Source organism: Manis javanica, chromosome 2, assembly GCF_040802235.1.
Source record: "Manis javanica isolate MJ-LG chromosome 2, MJ_LKY, whole genome shotgun sequence".
Taxonomy (NCBI): Eukaryota; Metazoa; Chordata; class Mammalia; order Pholidota; family Manidae; genus Manis; species Manis javanica.
Genome location: NC_133157.1, coordinates 61,404,460 through 61,420,882, shown reverse-complemented (window position 1 = coordinate 61,420,882; position 16,423 = coordinate 61,404,460). Strand labels below are relative to the sequence as shown.

The 16,423-nt window shown below is 37.6% G+C and overlaps 1 pseudogene; it reads right to left on the bottom strand.

Moving 5' to 3' along the window:
• Positions 1-984: 984 nt before the first annotated feature.
• On the bottom strand, positions 985-6,413 carry LOC108389455 (prorelaxin-like; annotated as a pseudogene).
• Between the last annotated feature and the right edge of the window lie 10,010 nt (positions 6,414-16,423).

Genomic DNA, 16,423 nt, shown 5'->3' with positions numbered 1-16,423 from the left:
TTGCTGTTCTTCCAGGTTTCCATATCATTTCGCAGTTATTTCGTTACAGAAATGGTTCTTAAATTCTAAGAGTGAACATGAAGTATGTTCCCCTACCAAACCATTTCTTCTTTAATAGAGGACAGTGAGTTGTTAACTCTCCTCTATATATACCATTGCTTCTATATTCTATGTATATATAATTCTGTATATATATTCTCATATATATATATGTTATTCATTTTTCTCCTTAAAAAAAATTTACTTTTCAGTGTCCAGATGGTAGAATTAAGGAATAAACCTAGTTTGAAAAATCCTTGAGTTTATATTTTTCCCTATTAAACTGAGCTGATTTAGTGTCCAGTCTGATTGTTTACAATTAGTTGTTCAACAAGGCACAATTCTTTTAAATTCAGTCTATTGAGGAAGTCCAAGTTTTGTGACTCTTTACACAGATAAACTAAGAGTTAATATCAAATAAAGCATTTTGGTCCATTTTATATACCTGGTGTTAGTCACTGTATAACTTGAGTTATTCTTTTATCTTTTGCTATTAAAATAATTTGTTTGATAGAAAATGGTGAAAGAATATTTGCTTATAGGTCTCGAATAAAAGGAATGTATCATAGATTATAATTTATCATATAGAACTTTCAAAAATAGACTTGTCCACTCTCACTAATTGAAGACATAGAATTTTACTAAACTTATAAATTTTTTAAAAAACTTGTGTTCATTGTGGTTAAAGTGATAAAGAAGCAATTAACAGCATTAAAAAACAGTACTGTAGCGGTACCACTAATGAAAAAGGCAAACATAGTTCTTTGCATAAAGGGCTTTATTAGCAGAAACTACAATATGGAAAGGAACATTTTCTTTTGCAACAAGAAAAAATGCCAAACACAAGGAATTTCTCATTTTCTAATATTGGGGAGGCAGAGGCATCAGTAATATATAATTGAGAATACATTTGAGTATTAGATGAAATACAGAAATATTTTTATCTCAGCATATTTTAGCAAGTTCTTTTACGCTGCAAACCTATTGAACAACACTTGTCTGCCAGTGATATAAGGACCTGTCCTCTTCTCTCGGGAGTGCTTCTCTAAGCCTGAGTTTTTTAATTCTGAATTATTGTTCTCTTTCTTTTTGATTTTGTCTCCTACGAATATTTTTGTGGAATTCTTCAAAGTTAAGATTTGTAACCCGTAATGCAGGTTTTTGTAACTCTGGCAGTGATAGCTGTTTCTCAGACACTGTTTTCATTTGTCTTCTGTGGCCAATGGGGAATGAACTCCAACATCGTATTTAAGGTTTCTGCATCTTCGGTAATGGAGGATGGCATGATTTCTAGGTTCACAAAAGGGGGGAGACAAAAATATTTATGTTAAATAACCAAAAAAAGCCTACAAAATTTTGCGTAGAAATAAAGGAAAACATCGCCTCAATAGAATTAAACATCAAAACCAGAATCAGCAAGTATCCTGATATCTAAACAAGGGGGTTTTTTGTAGTTGGGAGCTTACGTATTATAACATTATAATTGCTTTACTCTACTTAGACCCTCTGTCATCTCTCCTCAGGTCCTCTTAATATTCTGTCATAGCACTTTAGACTCCACCTGACATTTCTGAAGTCGTCTTGTGTCTGAAAAATGCTGTTTGACCATAGATGAATGTTTTGTACCTGAGTAATTTTCTTCCATTACTAAGAAAATTCTGAGTTATGACAGTAACCCTTGAAAAGCATGTTAATTATTTTAAAATATCAAATGTTCCATGGTGCCAAGTTACTATTCCAAGATGAAGTGTAAAAACTAGCAGAATTTCCAAATGCTGTGATCTCACAGGCTTGCGATCTCTGACATTCCTCATATATCTATTTACCAATTTCTTTGTCCCAGAGTATTTACTCCAAATCAGTAGTATTTTACATTAAATAGAGAACTGGGTTAAAAGAACATTAAACAAATAATCTCACCTTTAAGAAAAGATTAGTATCTATTGTGTGTGTGTGTGTACTGACTTCACATACTCTGATGGTTTTCATTCCAGTGCTATGGCTCGTGCACTAAGCAAGTTCTCTATGTTCCCTACGAGAGAAGCCTGTTCTTAAACAGCACTCACCAGGATGGGCAAATATGAAGGTGGTTACTTGGACTGGGAGCTTTTCAGGAATGAGCTGAAGTCTTCATTGTTTATATCCATTAAGTTCAGATGAATATTTATTGTTTACATGTCTCTGGCACTGCCAGATTGGGGATATAAATAAAAAGAAAACGTATTTCCTGTTCTCAAAATACTTTCAGTCATGTGAATTTGCTGCTAACCTTACCTATCCTACTAACATAAATTTGAGTTTTATCACCAAAACATTAGAAGCACAGAAAAATAAACATAAATTACAGCATAAACCTTGGTCACTTCATTAACAGCAAAACTGTCCTTTTCCAAAAGCTTATTAGGTAAGGACATTTACTCTTTTACCAGTCGTAACAATGAGGCCAAGAGACATAAATCTAAGCACTGAAGGTGGACTTCTGGTTAACCTGAGCAGAAAAACTACTCAGTGGGGAAAAAACATGCCTTCACCAAGGTGTGAATGGTCTGGGCTGGTCCACTTCCTATGAGTTCTGTAGTAAGAGTTTTAAATGCTCTCCTTTCAACCAACTTCAATAGTTGTAGTTTTCCGTGAAAAAAGAAAACAGTATTTTTCCTTCCTCCAAATGGTCTCTTTCATTTAAGTTATAAACTGACATTGACAGATGAGAATTCATACCATTTATTAGTAGAAGTTTTTTCATTCTCCCTCAGTAACACATCATAAATTTCATTCTTATGGTACATTCTCTCTGCTCTAACTTAAACTTTTTGTAGTTTAGAGCTTATTGAATGCAGAGAAAAGCTGATAGTAACTTCCCACATACTTAAAGCACATGAATGAAACACGCAAAGTAGTTGTACTGTGTACTATGTTTATTCATAAGCTAGTTTTGAGCATTCTTTTTTTTCTTTTAACAATTTAAAAACCCATTATGTGGAAATACTTTTTGAAGTTACCGAAAATTCATAAAAATATAACAGAATTCCCATATAATAACTTGTTTTTTAATTTTTGGTGTAAGAACATGTAGAATAATACCTGCCCTTTAAACAGAATTTTAAGTTTCCAATATAGCAGTTATCTATACATAGAAACTTGTACATCAGATTTGTAGAACCAGTTCACCTTGAATAGTTGGAACTTTATACACATTGATTAACTACTCCCTATTTCTTCCTTCTCCCAAGTTCTTGCAACCACTATTATATTCTTTACTTCTATGAGTTTGACTATTTTAAATACTTGTAAGTGGAATCTGTGGTATTTGTCCCTCTGTTACAGGCTTTTATTCGCATAACATAGTATTTTCCAGGTTCATCCATGTTATTGCATATTGCAGGATTTCCTCTTTTTTGGGCAGAATAATATTCCATTACATGTATATACCCACATTCTTTATTCATTCATCTGTGGATGGACATTTAAGTTGTTTCCACATGTTAGCTACTGTGAATAGCACTGCAGTGAATGTGCAATTGAGGTATCTTTTCAGGATTCTGATTTCAATTCTTTTGGATAAATACCCAGAAGTGGGATTGCTGGATCATATGGTCAATTTTATTTTTGTAGGAACCTTCATACTATTTTCTATATGGCTGCTTTCCCACCAACAGTACACAAGGGTTCCAGTTTCTCCACATCATCAACATTACTTTGTTTTCTTTTGTTGGTAAGGGCCATGCTGACAGGTGCAAAGTATATCTTATTGTTGTTTTGATTTCTGTTTGCCTGATGATTACTGATGTGGAGCATCTTTTCTTCTACCTGTTGGCTATTTGTATGTCTTCTTTGGGTTAATGTCTATTCAAGTGTTTAGCTCCTGTCTTAATCAGTTACTGGTTTTTTTTCGATTGAGTTATAGGGGTACTTTACGTGTTTTGGAAATTAACCCCTCATCATAAATGTGGTCTCACAATATTTTACCATTCCATAGATTGCCTTTTCAGTCTGTTGATTATTCATTTTGCTGGGCAGAAGCTTTTTTTGGTTTGCTGTCTCCACACTTCCTAATACTGCTTTTATTGCCTCTATGATACCCTTTTATTAAAATTATGTTTTCAATTGAAAACATTTGCAATCCACAACTTTAGGTGCTGGAATCTAAGTAATGTGTAATATTCTAATCTACCTGACTCATACAAACACCTATTAATCACTCTATTTTGGAGTAAAATCTCACCAGCATAGACCTCTCCTAAGTAAAAATATGTACTTTTAGAAGTGATGCCGTACGTGTTACTTCTGCATACATTGTGGGGGACATGGTTAGCTAATAATTCAATAATGTAAACACAAAAGTAAAAATCCCGGTTTTAAAACGTATGAATCCCAAATTATTCACATGTATTGTCAAGATGATTCTTAACTAGTAATTTAAACAATTCTCTTGATCCTTGCCTGCAGGCAATATTTTGTTAGGTTATTTACAGTTAAATTATGCACTGAGTAGCAATAAAGACTGTTCCTTTAAAATGCTTTAATATCACAAGTCACTCCCTCAGAAATATAAATTTGGCCATTATCTATACATAAACATGCACAATCCAACAGGTTGGAAAGGAAGCCATGTCCACTAAAAATTGTTAGCTATATATGGTAGATCTATGATACTACATATTGTAAAGAAACATAAAATAATGTGTTTGGAGAATAATAGTGTGAGAAACTTCTCACAGTATAATGTTAAGTGAAAATGCAGGAGATATTCATATATATCTCCAAATGTTAATATGCTTTCCGGTTCCTCACTTAATGTACATATTTTCATGTTCTTATTAAATTCAAATATGTTTTCACATCTTATTTAGTATGTACGAGTTCTCATCATTTTCTCCTTATTGTATAATGTATATTTTCAGTTTTTCATGTAATCATATTATTTATCCACAAAAAGTGAATTAATGAAGCAAATGCAATGCAATTTGGACTTCCCTATTTTGAATCAGTAAATTCCTAAACTCTGTGGTAGTTTTCTATTTATACTATACAGGAATTATGTAAAAACTTATATGAAATAAATGAATCTTTGACCAGTAATGTAGAAAAACAGTTTTACAATTCTGCTTTAAATCCCATAAAAGGGTCAACATACTTAGTGTACAAATGATTTTACATGAGTGTTACTCAGACACAGGATATGCATATGGCATATAAAATATTGTTGTGGTTTCTCATAAATTGCATATATGTGATGAAATCCAAAAGAATTATTCATAATTGAGGTTACCTTCTCTGAGTTTAAAATGATCCCTGACATTGATAAGATTAGCCTATACTTCCATAAAAATTCCACTGCTACCTAAAGTTTGCTTCTGGTTTCTGTGTATAAATGCTCTATAACTAACAGTATTTGTGAAAATTCCAAATTTGAGCAGTAATGAATAATGAGATCTTGCTTTTAAAGGTCTTGCACCTTACAAGTACCTAAAGCATCAATAGGAATTCCATCTGTGTTTGTCTCAAGCGCAAACTCCCCTTGATTCTTGGTCCCCTTCAGTTCCTCCTGTAGGCTGTCAGGCCCTTTGCTTTCTCAATCCCTTCTCTCACAAATGAACTTCAAGACCTGGTTCAGAGAGACTAGGTTCTCCCCTTTAGTGAAGTTTACAAGTAAAATTAATATTAAAAATAGAAAGTTTTCAATGGCATGGGCCACAGCCAAGCTTTTCTACAGAGGAAAGTCCTTAAATCTAAAGCCCTTCATGTTAACTACTCCGGGATCCTATCAGTGGTCTGCAGGTTCTGCCCCCGTGCCCCTTGGCCTGCACAAGCAACTTGATAACCTGCTCATACATCACTGGTGGCCCCTGTCCTGTCAAGTCAAGATGCCCTGCATAGTTTCCGGGGTCCAGCATGCCATCTGTCTAGCCCATGTTTCCTTATACTGCGGACCTGTGGGCAGCCTCACCTCCTCTGTGGCTTCCTCCTGCTCCCAACCGTGTCACCCTGACTTCCAGGAGATCAGGGGGACCAAATGCCGCTCAAGTGAGTCTGTTTGCTGTCCCTGCTACTTCCCTTCCCTCTTGCTGAGATTCCTTCATGGGACCCGTACTAGAAAAGCAAGTTGCAAGGGAAAACTAAACATTTTGGCATGAGCAGCCTCAAAGTCAGGGCAGGAGCTCTCACCTGCAAGCTGTTCAAATTCCAGCAGAGGCTTCTGGCCTTGATCCCTTTTTCTCCAGGGCATGGTACCGCAGAGCTCGATCCGGATGCGGACTAATTCTCTGCCGCATGCTCGAATAAGCTTGTCTGTCTCTCCTGGGACCTCTCTGGGAAGTTGGCTCAATAGTAGCCAGATTCCTAGCAGGTGGGACAAGAACAGGTGCAGCATCCTGGACCTGATCTCTGCTGCTCGGCGTTTCAGCCTTTCTCTAGACACTGCTGTCGCTTACTGGCCTCAGCCTGTGTGTCAGTCCTGCACTTCAGGCTGCTTTCCCTGCCTGGCTCCCAAAAGCTTTTATAGCGCTTGGGCTTCCACTTAGATCTTGAGTCACTGGTCCAAGATCCACGCCTTTCCCCACCCAAGTCCTTGGAATGCTTCCCCTTCCCCCCTCACTCTTCCCAACTTTCCTACATTGTTTGCCCATCTATGTGTTCTTGATCCTCTTAAAGTTTTAGTTTTCTGTTATCTTACCCTCAATCCATTTTGTATACCTAAAGTTAATATTTGACTTCTTTTATTATAAAGATGGGCACAGCCATTATGCTAAATTGTATGAAGAAAAATAAAATTGAACTCACCCATACTCTCACAAACCAGAGTTTTCCAGCATGAACATTTGCTGCAAAAGATTATAATCTAAATAAGATAATAGATTAAAACGTGTAGTGTGCGATGTATCAATCCATAAAAATATAATGAATGAATGAATAAATTGTTGACAAGAGAGGGAAAACTGATGACTGTATAAATTCTAGTAAATCCATTAAAATTTTCAATGTATTACTTTAGGCTCACGCAGTATCTTAAGCTTATGATGCACTTTCTCCACGACTTAATTTGAGTTCTTTGGGACATAGTTTGATAATAACCAGTTACTTGAATATCTTCATTTCTGAATATATTCTATAGGCCTTTAATCTGGAGAACGCACCCAGAGACCAAAAAATAAAAGAAAAAATGCAGAAGAATCCCACAATTTCAGAGAATATTTTGGTAACACAGTGACAGCACAAAAATAATTATATTTTATTCCATGTTTACTTTGTCAGGTTTTTTTTAATCTACCAATTTCACTTTTTTTAAAATTCAACACAGTTTAAATTAGTATATCCTCATTAAGCCACCTTTCTAGATGGACAGTAATTTTTCAGGAACTGATAAATAGTTTTTTAGAAATTTTTTCACTAATTTATTTCATTATACTTCATAATGCACTCAAATTACCACAGCCACACCAGGCAAATTAGAGACCCGGAGGAAGGTTTGATAACTTGAAATTAAAGTAATGATTCAACAATCACTTTATTACAAATACAGATATGGGAGGAAAATATTCCTAAATTGTAGATGGCTGCTAATTTCAACAAGGCCCCAGTCAGCACTAGTCCAAAGCTAAACATTATGCAATTTAATAAACAAAAGGAAAAAAATCCTGACCAAAGCTATGACATGGTCAGAAACAGTGCTTGTAGATGGGTTTTCATGAGGAGAAACAGTTGGGGAGAAGCTTCTCAAAACTGAGGTTTGAATGTATATTGTGGATTCAGGCATCTCAAAAATCATCCGTTTAGAAGGCTGTCCTGCAAAGCAAATGCACATGTTAAATGTAAGTTTCATTGGATATGGGGCTGTGTACTTTTTTCCCAGGTAGTCTAATGGAGTACTTGCAACGGACCAGGGGAGTGGCCGTTCTCCCACTTTACAGAGAGAGGGAGCAAGTTGAGAGTAGTCAAGTAGCTTGTGCAGCTTTGTCTAGTACATGTGCCAGAGCCGGGTGTACCCACTGTGAGGGTGACACGCAAATGCAGGATTCATAGCCTTTATAGGCACAACTAAAAGGCATGCCATGTTCTTAAAACAAACAACAACAAAAACGAAAAGAACCTTTATAAGGAGAAAAACCAAATGTGTGCCATCCAAACATCTGGCAAGTGCTCGACCTAATCTGTCTTCTGGATTCCTAATCTGTCTTCTGGACTCCAAAGCTTCTTTTCTTTGGTTCTCCTGAAACCCTTAGGTCCAGCTCCAGTTGGAATTAATCAGCATGGTAGAGGTTAATAGATAAACATTAATGTCTGTAAATCAGTCATTGTAAGTACAAAGCAGTAAGTGAGCCTATGTGGTGACTCTCTAGGCTGTAAATCATAGAAATGATTTCCCAGTGTTTGTAGGTAGCAGTGTCCATATAACACAGTTCTGGCCAATACAACATAAGCACACAGAGGAGGTTTCTGGCAAAGCCTTTCTAATCCAGGCAGTAAACCTTCTGTCCCCTTCTTTCCCCTCCCTGAAATGCATGCAGAGACTCAGAGGAGCAGCAACCATCTTGGGGACCTGAAGTGGGGAACATAGGAAGAAGGCCTATATGCTAAGCACAGCTGCCTGGGAAGGTGTGAGGAGCTTGCCGACATCATTCAGATGCTGCAGGGGGGCCAGGGCCCTTCTTCCTAGGCTGTTTAAAGCCATGACTGCAGCTTTTCCTGTTATTTACAGAGAACACAATCCCTGAAATACATAGAGAGAGAGAGAAAGAGAGAAAGGGGAGAGGTATGTATATATAGTTCTTATGTTAGAACTAAACTAAGCTTACATTTATGAGTTTCCCTTGAGAGTTTAGTCATACTTTAATAGGACTTAAATTATGTATTTTAAAGATTGAAGTAATCAATTGAATGCTTATGCCAGATGGTTTACCACAGCTTATCTTTGTACCACTTAAAAAGGAGTCGTTCAATGAGAAACAAGCAAGTTCTGGGACCAGGACACTTGCCTTCAGGGATTTTGTGGAGAAGGGGATGAAGAAGTAGGGCTGCATTTTGTGTTTGTGTCTCTGTGCTTTCTAGGCTGTAAGTTTTCTAAGCATTGCCCTTTTCTTCTGAGTTGGAAGGTCAGTTTCATAGAACTTTATCCCAGGTGGCAGACAACACCTAAGGTATTACAGGCCCTTATTGAATTTTTCTTGCTCATGGCCTTCTCCCTGTCCCAACCTCGGCTTGGAATTCATTGAGGTAGGGTCTCCAGTAGTTCTAAAGGAAACTCACTTATTTAAAGATATGAGATTCTACAGTGACTGTAATGGGGTGGGGGGTGTACTTGGTAAAGGGGGGAGCCTAGTAAACGTAATGTTCTTCATGTAATTGTAGATTAATAATAACAAAAATAATACGAGATTCTGCTCTTATATTCAGCATTAATCTCTTTCCGTCTGGTTTATGTTGTAGGGAATTCTCACAATTTTCTCTGATCTGTCAGTAACAGACAGCCTTTTTCAGTCCCCATGATAAGCTGTGCTGCTTGGATCTATTTTTATTTGTATGGTTTCTCCTTCATTTCATTGGGATTTGGGAAAGAAGGAAAGAGAAGCGCTGTATTCTTTTCAATCATCCTAGTGAGAAATCAGTGCTGATAACCTCATTGCATGTCGTTGGAAGCACTCTAGGTGTTTGTGCTTTCACTTCAGGTTATCATGCTGCTTCATCAAGAAGACTGAAAGAAAAAAATGAAAGGAGATTGGGATCTTCAGAAAGTTCTCTTGTCAGCAATCCTTTGGAATTCTTTTGTTTAAGAGATTAGAAAAGATAAATAACTTCATTATTTCCTTTCCTTTACTTCTTATTTCTACTAGAATAGCAATATATGTGCTAAGTAAACGTTCAGAAAGAATCATGCCACTTGATGAAAACTCCAAGTGAACAGGGATCTTAGTTATTTTCCACTAATGATAAGTGCTTATCGTGTGGTAGGCACTCAGTAACGGGGCCCCAAATATGCTAGCTTTGTTGATCACCATAGATGTTACTATATTAGGCCTAAAATTCAGGCCCAACATTATTGGCTGTCTTGATACCTGGTGAATCTGGAAGGAACTTAAATGGCCAGATTCCCTCTCCACTCCACTCCCACAGATAAAGTTCCCTAAGCAAACAACCCTCCTCATCAAAAGAGGCAGACACAGTTCCTTCTTATTCCTGAGTACTGGGCTTCATTTCCCTGCCAGCTCATGGAATATTTCAGTGAAGCCAATGGCATTCTCTCACAGTACCCAGGGGTTACTCACCCTCTCGATACCACAAGGGTGGCCCCATAGCCCCTGTTTGTTCACTCTGTTTTCAGTGCAGCTCCGATGCACCTTTGTGTGGCATGCAGTGTCCTCGTACCCTCAAATGTGAGCATATGTGACTAATAAACTGCTGCCAGTCTCTACTGTTCATGTTGGGTGTCAAATGTTGCCATCACCGTATCCCCGGGTTGGAGTCCCCTCCCTCACCACTGGGGTGAATAGGAGGCTATCAGAACAGTTGGCATATGAACAAGATGGCCTAATCATGGACACCTGCTTAGCTTTACCCAACTACTCTTGGCTAACTAACTGGATCTATGACATAGTAAGGGCCACCTGAGACAGAACTACCAATTGCTGCAGGCTTGTGCTCAAAACATACTTTTTATCTTGTCAATGTTGCCATCTCTTCCTACCCTAAAATGCTCTCATCTCCTAGATAAGGGTTGTTCATTTTCTGTACCACATCTTAACGTGTTGTTGGGTTTGGCTTGTGTTTGGCAGGTGTTCTCTGAGGCCCGCACCTGTGAAAGTGGAGATATCCAACCCTAACTGATTGGCTCTTGAGTCCCACTTATCAAGGGTCCAGCTAGAAGAATCTGGTCACAGCTATAGCCTTGTGACCATCACTGGCAGCTTTAGGACAGCGATCTTGATAGTGTTTGTAATTGTGTAGCCCTGGGACAGGCTTAGGGAAAGTAGTTTGTGGAAAGGGAAGTGCTACTGAGTCAAATAACCCTGGGTCCACTAGCCATGTCACAGAAAGCCGTCAGGGACACCAGAATGTAGTGAAAGATAGTGGGCATTTGTTACAGGTCACCAAGCAAGGAGTGTGCGTGGCTAATGTTTAAGGCCCAAAGCTCCCATTTGGCTTATAAGCAAGAATTTTTTAATGGAAAATTATGAGTGAGTCGCTTTCTGTGCATGATTAGCTCATGGATATTTTCTGATTGTTTGAGCATTAAGTTAGCAGGAGATATTTCAGTAATCTTAATAAATAATCTTCTGGCTCCAGCTAGGCTGGGTTTGTGCTGAGCATGGTGTCTTTCTGGTGGTTTCTTAACTCCTATAGAACAACCCAGGAGATATGTGTCATGACATTATCTACAGTTCTTGATGGAGATGTGAAGTCCTGTGACGTTTTTCATGTAAATTAAGCTATTACTACTCTGCTTTCCCAGTTTTTCCTTTTTCTTGCATATATCCATTATCATAATTATCATTATCTAGTCCAATTCCCACAGTTTGGCTCAAGTATGGCTCAAGGCCCATAGTGGAGGAAAAGTCTGAGGGCTTCTCCAAGGGGATTACCTGCTTATTTCAGTCCTCTCCTATTCTTTTATTCTCTTCAGTCCTGAGGGGTATAGGGAGGATGACCCCTCCCTGGCTTCTTTTAGGATCAGAGGAAAGAAAGTTGTATTCTTTTCAAAAAATTCATTTCAAAATATTCCAAGTCCTCAGTTTTAGCCCTGGGTCCTATTCATTATCATAGTGTTAGTGCTGGCCTCTACCATCTTGTCCCAACATTTGCAAGCACAATTAACTGTGAAATAGGTAACTGGTAGAATTGCTACAATTCTCAGTTCCGTATTAATAAATCCTGATAACATAGACTTATTTGCCTGTGATGTCCAAAAAAAACAACCTTATAAAGCAGTTACATCCTGCAGACTCAGCAAAAGTCTGTTGTAGTCAACCGGCCTATTGCTATAAGTATTTGCAGGTCCCTGGATTTTGTTCTCACAAAGATTGGTAACTTTTAGGTTCTAGGGTAGGGTGGCACAGAAATATTCCTGGGGATTGTTGTAAAACCCTTCAGTCCCACCTCTGAAACGTGAAGATGTTTCATAATTTAGAAGTTAAGCGGACAGATGGCTTTATATCTCATAGACCCATTCTAGTCTTGATAGCAGGTTAGTTCAGTGAAATAGTTATATCTCATTTCAGGAGGCTGTCTTGGAGATGGGCTCCCAAAGTAAGGCCTATTTTGTTCTTGAGGGTGAAGGTAGACGGTGGCAATCTGACAGATTTTCCTGGTTTGCAGTCTGAATGTCTGTGGTGAACTTCCTAAGTAGCCCACACAGCAATAGGCACGAAGATTGTTTAAGTGTGCTCTGTGGCAATTTTCCTGAAGTCTATATCAAGTCATCTAGCTTCAGTTTGCAAGCTACAGTTAAAATAGCAGCTGTAGTTCTCAGTGATTCCAAGTCAAACGGATAAGAGATATCCCTGATGAACATAGATTGCAAAAATACTCAGCAAAATATTAGCGAACCAGATTTAAAAATACAACAAAAAGATCATCAATCACGATCAAGTGGGATTTGTTCCAGGGATGCAAAGATGTTATAATATTAAAAGATCCATCATCATCTTACATCACATCAATAAAAAAGAAGGACAGAAACCACATGATCATCTCAATAGCTGCTGAAAGAGCATTTGATAAAATTCGACATCAATTCATGATAAAAACTCCCAACCAAATGTGTATAGAGGGCAAAGACCTCAACATAACAAATGCCATATATGACAAACCCACTGACAACGTCATACTTAACAGCAGAAAGCTGATAGCTTTCCCTCTAAGACTGGGAACAAGACAAGGCTACCCACTCTCCCCACTTTTATTCAGCACAGTACTGGAGGTCCTAGCCACAGTAATCAGAGAACACAGAAAAAGAAAAACCATCCAGATTGCTAAGGAATACTTTAAACTGTCAGTGTTTGCAGATGACATGCTATTGTACATAAAAAACCCTAAAGAATCCACCCCAAAACCACTAGAACTAATAACTGAACTCAGCAAAGTTGCAGGATACAAAATTAATACACAGAAATCTGGTGCATTCCTATGTACTAATGATGAATGGGAAACATCAGGAAAACAAAGCAATTTACAATTGCATCAAAAAGAATAAAATACCTGCAAGAAAACCTAACCAAGAAGGTGAAAGAGCTACACCCTGAAAACCAGCAGACACTCATGAATATATTCAAGAACATACCAGTAAATGGGAATACATCCTGTTCTCATGGATAGGAAGAATTTACATTGCCAGAATAGCCACCTTGCCTAAAGTAATTTACAGAGTCAATGCAATCCTCATCAAAATACCACCAGCATTCTTCAGTGACTAGAACCGACAGTTCTAAAATTAATATGGACCCACAAAAGATCCCGAATAGGCAAATCAATCCAGATAAGGAAGATTAAAGCTGAGGAATTACGTTCCCCAACTTCAAGCTCTACTACAAAGTCATTGTAATCAAATCAATTTGGACCGGCACAAGAAGAGACCCATGGATCAATGGAACAGAATAGAGAGTCCAGATGGAAAACGACACATATATAACCAATTAATATATGATAAAGGAGCCATGGACATACAGTGGGGAAATGACAGCCAGTTCAACAACTGGTGTTAGCAAAACTGGACAGCCATATGTAAGAGAATGAAATGAGATTATTGTCTAACTGCATTCACAAAAGTAAACTTGAAATGGATCAAAGACCTGAATGTTGGTCATGAGACCATAGAGCTCTGAGATGAAAACATAGGCAAATCTTGATTATAAACATGAGCAACTTTTTCCTGAACACTTGTCTTCAGGCAAGAGAAACAAAAACAAAATGAACATATGGCACTACATCAAATTAAAAAGCTTCTGTACAACAAAGGACACCATCAATAGAACAAAAAGGCACCCTACAGTATGGGAGAACATATTTGTAAATGACATATCCCATAAGGGGTTATCATCCAAAATATCACCTCAACAACCAAAAAGTAAATAACGTGATTAAAAAATGGATGGAGGCTCTAAGCAGATTCTTTTCCAAAGAAAAATTCAGATGGCCAACAGGTACATGAAAAGATGCTCCACATCACTAATTATCAGGGAAATGCAAATTAAAACCACAATGAGATATTACCTCACAGCACTTACAATGGCCAACATCCAGAAGACAAGGATAAAGAAATGCTGGTGAGGATGTGGAGAAAGGGGAACCCCCTACACTGTTGGTGGGAATGTAAACTAGTTCACCCACTGTGGAAAGTAGTATGGAGGTTCCTCAAAGAACTCAAAATAGAAATGCCATTTGACCCAGGAATTCCACTCCTAGGAATTTACCCTAAGAATTCAGGAGCCCAGTTTGAAAAAGACATATGCACCCCTATGTTTGTCGCAGCACTATTTACAATAGCCAAGATATGGAAGCAACCTAAGTGCCCATCAGTAGATGAATGGATAAAGAAGAGGTGGTACACATACACGATGACATATTATTCAGCCATGAGAAGAAAACAAATCCTATCATTTGCAACAACATGGATGGAGCTGGACGGTAACACACTCAGTGAAATAAGGCTGGTGGAGAAAGACAAGTACCAAATGATTTCCCTCATTTGTGGAGTATCGCAACAAATCAAAACTGAAGGAGCAAAACAGTAGCAGACTCACAGACTCCAAGAAGGGACTAGTGGTTACCAAAAGGAAGGGCATAGGGAGGGTTGTTTGGGAGGGAGGGAGAAGGGGACTGAGGGGCATTATGATTAGCACTCATCATGTAGGTGGCTCACAGGGAAGGCACTATAGCACAGAGAAGACAAGTATTGACTGTGGCATCTTACTATGCTGATGGACAGTGACTGCAATGGCGTGTGTGGGGGACTTGATAATATGGGTGAATGTTGTTACCAGCAAGTTGCTCATGTGGAACCTTCGTAAGATTGTATATCAATGATACCTTAATTTTAAAAAAGTATAGGAGAAAATTGGAAACATTAGTTTGGAGAGTCCTAGGCAGATATATGAGGAAACAAGAAGAATTTAGGATCCAGTCCAGTTTATATATAAAGAACAAACCCCTGAAGACAAATTAATCAGAACTAGAATCTAATACCCACACGGCTGTGCTCCTGGAACATAATCTTTCTCATTTTTATCATAGATAATTGTTTCTATTCAAATTAAGTCCAATTTAATTGGTCTGATTATATAAATGTGATGAGAATAGTGATCAACCATGTAGATATTTTTAAATATGCTGTGCTGGAACTTTTCATAATGAATCTCAGATTGAACTTTAAAAGTCCTCTTGAGACCAAGAAAGCCAAGCGAGGGACTCGACATCAGACTTAATCTGTGGAGCATATAAATTTGGTTGAACACTTCTCATCATTTCAAGGTCCCAAAAATATCCTGAGGTTTCTGTGTCTGCTAGAAAGTGATTCCTTACCTGTAAGGTTGATGAGAAGCCTGTAGGCAAAGTACCAGGCCGATTGTGCCAAGGGGCTTCTTTGGCTCCATAACGTCAACCCTAGTTCCTTAAGGCTCTCTGGGCATATCTGAGTCTATGTATCTCTCTCTCTCTCTCAAATCTGATATTCCAATCAAAGCCTTTGTAAGATCACCAGTTTCCAATTATTGTGTTATAAGGAAAAGAGATTCATTTGAACGTATGCCAAATAACTATATTGCCATGAAAATAAAAGTACTCAATGAAATTTTCTGAATTCTGGAGGGATCAGGTAGTGAGAAATATATGTTTCATATTTGTTTACAAAGGTGTATATTACCAAATAATTGTAAGTCAAAGACAGCTTAAGAGAAAAAGTTTTAAGTCTGGAAAATCAAATATTAGAGAACCAGCAATGTTTTAAATTAGAGTCATGAAAATTATAATCATCTTCCTCAGTTTATTCAGTTCCAAGTTATTAATTCTTTGCTCGAATCCAGTTTTTTCTCTCGTTATGGAAATTGTTACCAGTTCAGTTTTATGATCTTAAGGTTATCAGAAGCTTGTATTTGTCAAAAGTCCTTTCCGTGTATCTTTTTGCAGGGACTCTTTTGTAAAAGTATCTCATTAAAACAATAATGCTTTGTAAATGGCAAAAGACTTAAAAATGGCCATGGTTATAGATCTATTGAGAGTCCATCATAATGTAGTTCATAAAGAAATTTGATTATTCCTGTAACATACAACATTTCAATAATTATAATTGCAAGTGATAACATACCAGGGTATATCAGATTTCTAGGAATTTCATACATCTTCTGAAACTCTTGTTGTAGTAACATATTTCTTCACAAAATATAATTTAAGAATGTTTAAC